We start from the raw sequence: 8,449 nt of genomic DNA, 5'->3' as shown, positions 1-8,449 counted from the left end.
GCATTCCTTGAACAGCACTCTTGAGTGCTCCTAGAGACCAAACCCCTACTTCGTGGGTAGAGAGAACTATTGTGTGATCCTCAGTGGCGCTTTCCCTCCAGCACTGTGAAATGTCTGCCATTCTTTTTTTTTTTTTTTCATCTCAGGAGACACTTAGGTACTACTTCTGTTGACTATTTCCATCCATGTCCTCCTGGGGGAATTCTTGATTTTTGGACTGCCAGGCAGCATGTCCAGCCTATGGCCAACTGCCGGAAGCAATTCCGCTGGCCAGGATAGCCAACAATAGCTATGAATGAGGCCAAACACATTATAAGCTTATTTACTTCTTATGCAATTATTTAACTTCATTGTGCTCTTCTCCAGGGAGAACTTTAGAGAGAGATGACCACATCTTGTAGCTATGTCAAAAGGATGGACATTCCTAAAGGCCTTCAGAGACCTAAGCATTAGTAGGCATGCTAGCCAATCTGTTGACTAAATGTTTTTTCTCCCTTTACAGGACTAATTTTGAGAATAAAACAAATGATAAATTGGAATGTGCTTTTTCAAACTTAAAATGGCCATAAACTGTAAAGTATTACTATTTTCGGGCAAGTTTTAAAATTTCTCTTATTTCCAGGCAGAGTTTTCAACCCTGGGAGACAGTGTTTGCAAAGGCCATGTGTGCAGAGCAGAACAAAATCATCACACTGTATGCATTGCATCTGGACCCCAGAGTGGACAGTTGTCAAGTTTAAAGGAAAAGTATTCTCAGGGTTTTGTAAAGAGTGCATTCGAGCAGTCAGTGGTGGAATTTCACCAACATCTCTAGAGAGATATAATTTGACACCTGAAACTTGCAAAAAAAACACAATAAGCATCTTGAAATCCAATTTGATTACGTTTAGAAGTTTTACAAGCTATATTTTAAAGGCCTCACATTTCTATTACAGGTTGTAATTAAGCAATAGGCAGTTAATTATAATAATGGATGTATGTTCTTAAAGAGATTAAAGTGTTCAGAAAGCTTTATTAATGGTACAATATAATATAAACTTGTTTACAAGTTTCATTCCGAAACTCATCGCTGAAGTACAGCCATCTCTAGGGTGGAAGTTGGCTGCAATAGTTCACAGCAACACAATAACAAACTCCAACACAATGCAAAGAATGTTCCAAAGGCAAGAGCTCAGCAACTGAGATTGTTATCCTCACTTCTATCACATCTAACGTTGAATTTTCTCAAAATCTAGGTAGAGACAAAGTTGTTTAATATACTACATAGCAAAATTAGAAATTATGGCATAATAGTTTTAAGTCAGAATAAGAAAATAGCATCATTTTGCTCCCTGGGGAAGCAAACACACAAACCATAAGAGTCAAAGTCCAGAATTGCATTATAAAAGGGAAGTAATTTCCTAGAGTGGTTCTTTTTTATTGCATCACTATGTTAAGAATATAAAAATATGCCAGCTGAGCCAAGTATATGGTTGGCTCTTATGGAAAAATAATAGTATTTATATAAGAACTGAGATCAAAGTGATCTACCAAAGTGTTCAGGTTTCTTTCTGTGTTTTAAAAATGATTTTTACTACTTTTAAGATGTGTGTATGTATAGTTATTTTAAAGCTTGAAAGACCCTATGAGTGAATAAGAACAACCCCCAAATTGAAGACAGCTACTTACTTTTTTCCCCTTCTAATGACATGACCAGAAATCTTTAGTACAATCCCCAAAACGAGGACTTGAGTTAAAGGACATATTTTATAGGAGAAAATGTTGAAAATTCTAATTTAATACTTTTCGCCACTATCCACCACATACACACACACACACACACACACACACACACCCCACCAGGAGAAGATTTCACAGATGAAAACAGTTAGCAGGTACTGTGCCTTTCAGGACATTCTCACGAGGGAGTTCGTTCCAAGCGCTACAGAAGATTTTCCCACTGAACCTCAGCATCTCTAAGCTCACATCTTGCAGATCTCCTGTAGGACAATTATGATCCCTCAGTGTTTAAACAGCCCACTGGGTCCAGCGTGTTAATGCTTCAGTATGCATTATGTAATGGGCGTGTTAATTGTTTTCCAGATGGAGACGCAGAAGCCAAAGGGAAGCAAGAAGCTTTTCCAAGGTATTATTAAAGCCTTCAAACTTCTAATACACACACACACACACACACACACACACACACCTGAAGTGAATGTGAAACCCATTATATACATCAAAAAAACATGAATTATGTTATCAATATGTAAATAAATATTCACACAGTTAAAAAGAAAGAGCTAGAAAAAATGACTCTCTGTATAGAGCACCTGAGCTTGATCCCCAGAGCCCATGTCTAAAAACCAGTGCAGGAAAACAGAGACAACAAAGACAGACAGATCCTGAAGACCCACAGGCTAGCCAGTCTAGCCCAATTAGTGAGTTCCAGATAAATGAGAGACACCTTTTCTTTAAAAAATCAAGTTGGTTTTATTTGTTTGTCAGTTAATAAATGTGAGGAGGGGAAGCTAGATAAACAACACCAAAGAAATGGGAATTGAGTTGACCATAGGCCTCCACATGTACCTGTATATACCTGTACACTCATGGGCATTGGCACACAAACATATATGTACAAACTCAGACACACACACACTACACTTTTTAAAAGACATTATTTGGCAAATTGAAGTCTAATAGCAAGGAAGTAGTGTTGAGAGTTTAGGAGATCATTTTGTTTCATTTTCATCACTGGGCTGATTAATCAGTCTTGTGAGGTTGTGAGGTCTCAGTCTGTGATACATGAGAAGCAATGTGCTATGTAGTGTGCGAATCCCGAGCCAGAAGCCTGGGTCTGAATCGCACATTTGCCTATCTTCAGGAAGGAAATTGCATTCTCGGAGCCATCTGTAAGATCAGAATCTGTCCTAGCAAGCACCAGGGCATCCCCTCAAAGCCACTACTCCAGCTCGTCCAACTGTGGCACAAAGAAGCAAACTGCATTCTAATTAACTAATTGGGTGCAGAAAATACACTAAAGCAGATTTCCTTTTTATGTAATTTATTAATCATAGATCCTCTAATTTGGAAGGAATATGTGTATATATGTATGTCTGTATATATTCAAGATGTCCCGTGTATTCTCTCCCCCAAATGAAAGCAATTAATGATCAGAGAAAGGAAGCAAATGTAGCTCTCATTAATTGACCCTGCATGAGGAAATGACACCAACAGCTTAAGATTTGGAAGAAATTACATATAGGGCAAGCGGTCTTGAAAAGTCTTAAACTTTTTCTTGTAGGCATCAATATAACTTCTGTTATCGGCAGCTTCTTTGAACTGGGAGGACGTGCTGGGGACGGGACGAATCTGTGGAGCAGAGTACACATTTGCACGCAAGGACGTTTCTTGTAGAAGACTTTCCATTTCTTGTTTATGACCTCAAAATATTATGTTGGACAACCTTTGTTCCCTTAACCAAATAGATGCATATGAATTCATAGGGCAGGAATGTATTTATATCAACTGTTATATGGTGTTGGATAAGATGGATAAACCCCATTTGATCTTTTGTCCTTCCAAAGAACGTTTAAATTGTTTCCAATTTTTCAGTTATCACAAACAATAGTCCATAGATATACAACTTGTCTCCTTATGAACTGTGCAAAGAGAGGGATTTTTGTAACAATACCTCTTTTTAAAAATTATATATTTTTGGTTATTTAGTTAGCTAGTTATTTTTGTGGGGAACATACCACAGCACACATGTGTAGGTCAGAGGACAACTTGCAGGAGTTAATTCTCTCCTTCTACCATGTGGGTCCCAGGGAGTGAACTAGATTGTCTGACAGACTTTTTCCATGGTGCCATCATGTTTTCTGTGAATATCTGTTTTTTTTCTATAATTTTTCAAATTTATTTTAAAAAATCTATCTTTTCTCCTTTTACATGCCAAATCCACTTCCCACTCCCTCCCCTCCTCCTGCTCCCTCTACCTTCCCCCCCCACAGCCACCATTTCACCTCCAATCCACTAGTCAGAGGGGGTAAAACTTCCCACGTGGAAAGAAACCTTCAATGCATGGGCACAGGGGTCCAGGAGCACAGACACTGAGAACAACAATAAATAAATGGGGCCTCCTGAAACTGAGAAGCTTCTGTAAAGCAAAGGACACAGTCAACAAGACAAAACGGCAGCCTACAGAATAGGAAAAGATCTTCACCAACCCCACATCAGACTGAGGGCTGATCTTCAAAATATATAAAGAACTCAAGAAATTAGACATCAAAATATCAAATAATCCAGTTAAAAATGGAGTACAGATCTAAACAAAGAATTTTCAACAAAAGATTTTCAAATGGCTGAAAGACACTTAAGGAAATGTTCAATATCCTTAGCCATCAGGAAATGCAAATCAAAATGATTCTGAAATACCATCTTATACCTGTCAGAATGGCTAAGGTCAAAAACACCAATGATAACTAATGCTGGAGAGGATGTGGAGTAAGAAGAACACTCCTCCATTGCTAGTGGGAATGCAAACTTGTACAACCACTCTGGAAATCAGTATGGCAGTTTCTCAGAAAACTGGGAATCAACCTATTACAAGACCCAGCAATACCACTTTTGGGCATATACCCAACATTACCACAAGGACATTTGTTCAACTATGTTTATAGGAGCATTATTTGAATAGTCAGAACCTGGAAACAACCTAGATACCTCCTCAACCAAAGAATGGATAGTATCTGTTTCCTAACAGCAATGAAGCTTGTGACAATGAGAAAAGCCTATAGGCCCACACATCAGAAGGCCTGCGTTGTACGCCTGTATCTACAATGCTATCAGGTGTAGGCTTGGCAAACCATCATCTCCCCGTGCCTCAGCCCTTCTTACGGTAGAATTCTCAAAGTCCTACTTGCTGAAAGTAATAATTATTGTTTTTGCCAAACAGTGAAATTATTTCTCTTCCAATTTCAGCTGTCTCACCATGAGTTATCTTAAATTCTTCAGAATGTTACTGCTTACATTGGTTTAGATAGAGCTTAGCAATAATTGGAATATTGATTATTACTGAAAGATTATTATCAGAGTGACTTTGCTGGCAAGATAGCTCATGAGTAAAGTAGTTGCTGTACAAGCCTGTTGACCTGAGTTCAATCCCCAGAACCTAGTCAAGGTGGAAGGAGAGAGCAGACTCCATTAAGTTGTCTTCTGACCTTCACATATATGCACACACACACCAAAAGTAAATAAAATTTGAAAGGATTGGTTCATTGTTCTTGTACTTTGTTTTAAAAAATAATTTCATAAGCAGAATATTTTATGATCTGAGTGAAATGTATTTCTAGGATATGGGTTATTTTGGAGAGCTTTTAGCTGACAGGCTACTCTCAAAAACTGCAATGGCTTTGTTTCTCGCCCTACAGGTCCTTTTTGCATTTCTATTTACTGAATCTTTAAAGGTATTTGTTACACTTTTTTCTTATTTCTTACATTTTATATATAGCCTGGTGGAGAAGCTATTTTGAGGAAGAGGGCAAGTTTTTCTTGTTCCAGGGTCAGGCTTCAAACCATCTCTCCTGAAGCAATTTTCAACTGAACCCAACAATGACTTGGTCCGCCTGAGTATTTGATAGCAACCATATTTTAGCTCAGTAGCACGTGCTTATCTTTTTGCACATTCTGTGTCAGGTCGCTTTCAGAGCACATACTATTGAAAACTTCAACTACAATCATTCTGTAGCAATCAGAAGGATCATAGACCATCTGGATAGCCAAGATTAAACACAAGATTGTCTTCAGTGTTGTTCATTTCAAGATAAGACAGGACACTTGGAAAGCAGCTCCTCCATATCTTTTCAACAACTCTTGTACCTCAATTGACTGTAAACATTACCTGAGCATCCTTGACGTGATGCCAGGGCCTAACTCTGCTTCAGAGAGAGCACGGAGATAAACAAAGATAAGTGACTGATTTGCAGGTCATGGTATTCTCCAGAAAGCAGAGATCTGTACTGTGATGTTTGGCATCCATAAATGGCAGAGAGACCAGAGGGAATTAATGGACATTATCCATGGAAAAAGAACCATCTAGGCCTTCACTAACCCCTTCTGCTTCCATGACAAAAAAATGAAATGCTAATTGACTGTCTTCTGTGAAAAAATGTTGGGTTTGTTCAGGAGATCAAAGCAGACCCTCCACCTCAATCAACATTAAACATTTGTTGCAGAACAGAGAACAGTGCCGGATGGAAAAGTCTTTTATAAACAGAAAGAATTTATTAACTATGAAATTTTTTCATGGGTTCAGGTTTGTATCTATTAAATATGTAGGCATTAGTATTCACACATTTTTCTCAAGCATCAATGTTTGCTTAAAATGATACAAGTTGCACAGATTTAAAAAGCAAGAAAATTCTAGTTTGCCATCATTCAAACTATATCAAAGCCCACTCAATTTTATAAGGAAAGGCACTTACAGAATCAAAACCTAACTCGGTGGCTACGTAGATAAATCCTTGTGATGGACTGAAACTGATGTCTGTTGCAAACCAAAGGAAACACCATAAACTGAGGCTAAATTTAAATGTATTCTGGGAAGGTAAACCCGGTGCTTTCTTGGAAACACATGCCTTAACAAGCTCATGCAGTTATAAGGTTGATAATGACTTGATAACAGCTTATGCCGTTTATACCTCTCTCATTCCCAGTAATTGGCAGTGTCTTGTGACCTTCTGGTTTCAGGCCAGTGCAAGGTGAGCTATGCTTAGAGTCTCAGATAAGGAAAGCCAGTGTGGACAAAAGAATCAGTTCCCACTTTTTTATATCAAAGCAGACAATAAGAAAAGAGGTAATGGCCAGAGTTTTGCAATAAGTAATGTGAAGGCCAAGGCAAAAGGATTGCCTTTTACTACACGGTGAGTAAGTTCAAGGCCAGCCTGTACTTCCATGAAAGATCTAGTCTGGGGATGGGACAGAGAATGTAATTAATAAAAGAGGCACAGGGTAAAGAATAGATTGATAAAGATCAAGATATCTATATCAAGATACATAGATAGATAGATAGATAGATAGATAGATAGATAGATAGATAGATAGATAGATAAAATGAGCTCACAGATGGGCAAACTAATGAAACTCCAGATAAATGTAGGCTTTAAAAAGTTCACAGTATCTTGCATCCCAGAAAGGACTTTGAAAGCAAATCAAGTATGGTAGCTTCCCAATCCCAAGTACCATGTTTGCTTGAGGCAGCCACAGTATTGGTGGAGTAGAATGTTAAGACTCTGTAGAGGTTTGAGGCATCCTGCTGAGTCTCACAGGAGACCCTCTGAATAGTTCATCTCCCCCACAGTTGTGAAAGTGATGGAGAGAGAGCTACTGGGTGTTGGGAGCATAAAGGTTCTTGTACCCACAGACCACTGGGAAAACCAGGAACGTTATGCGTGCAGGACTGTCCTTTCAAAGGGAAGGACAGATAACCTGTTTCCCACCCAGAAGGTCTGGAATTGAAAGTAATTAACAGCCTGATGATCTGCATTTTCTGTAAGATCGGGCCATATCAAGCTCCCACAACCAGGACCAGAGGTGAATAGTAGTAGTAAAACTGGCTCTTACATCATCTGTATAGCCAGGAGCTCTCCCAGGTTCCCACAACCAGTACCAGAGGTGACTCATAGCCCCAATGACTTCTATCCTATCTGGATGACCAAGGTCATGCTAGATCCTTCCCTAGGCCCTTAAACTAACACAGAAAATCTGTCTTTAGCACCCATCTTCTTAGAAGAAATGACATGTACTTTGAGTTAAGTTTAAACATAATTATGCCTCTCAGTGCATCAGGGCTTGTATTACACCAGGTAACTTTTTCAAAACTATGTTTATAAATGTTGGTAATAAACCACTTGGCAACAGACTCCAGGAGTTTGATCCAGCACTGAATAAATTGGCTGAGCTGTGTTTTCCTACCTTTCTCCTTGTGGATCAATTCACTGCTGGTCCTTGCAGGGACCCCCACAGAAGGACATACAGGACCCTTCTGGCTGGGATTGGTAAAATTCACAGGATATGAATCAAGGAACAGAGACTGACTACAGTGAGTTTCCTTCTACCTGTGGGGACAGATGCCAGCAAACACTTGTTATTCAAGCTTTTACCTGAGCCCTCAGCTTCAGCCCTGACATAAACCTTAGTGTTAGTTCCAAAGAGCATAAGGAGAAAGAAACTACCTAAAACTACATTTGTGTTATTATTTATGCTTTAAGTCCTGAATAATTGGATGTATCCAATTTGGCATTTTTCTGGACTGATTTGACAGGAGGAGAAATGGGGATCACAATAGAAATTGTGTTGGCACATATGTAGAACAATAGCCACACATTTCTTATCTAGCACCTGATTGTGTGACCCAAGTTAGTATTGCTAGCATGAGAGACATTGCATAATAAGCTAAGTGGAGTGATAGCCA

General features: G+C 38.9%; 1 long non-coding RNA gene across 1 annotated transcript; it reads left to right on the top strand.

Moving 5' to 3' along the window:
* The first annotated feature begins 880 nt into the window (after window positions 1–880).
* Window positions 881–5,255, top strand: LOC146893700 (uncharacterized). The gene is made up of 2 exons (XR_015003362.2): window positions 881–2,125; window positions 3,281–5,255. It is a non-coding gene; the product is annotated as an uncharacterized LOC146893700 (long non-coding RNA).
* The last annotated feature ends 3,194 nt before the right edge of the window (window positions 5,256–8,449 follow it).

The sequence above is a fragment of the Myodes glareolus genome, chromosome 7 (assembly GCF_982192425.1).
Source record: "Myodes glareolus chromosome 7, mMyoGla1.1, whole genome shotgun sequence".
Taxonomy (NCBI): domain Eukaryota; kingdom Metazoa; phylum Chordata; class Mammalia; order Rodentia; family Cricetidae; genus Myodes; species Myodes glareolus.
This window is presented reverse-complemented; position numbering and strand designations above follow the sequence as displayed.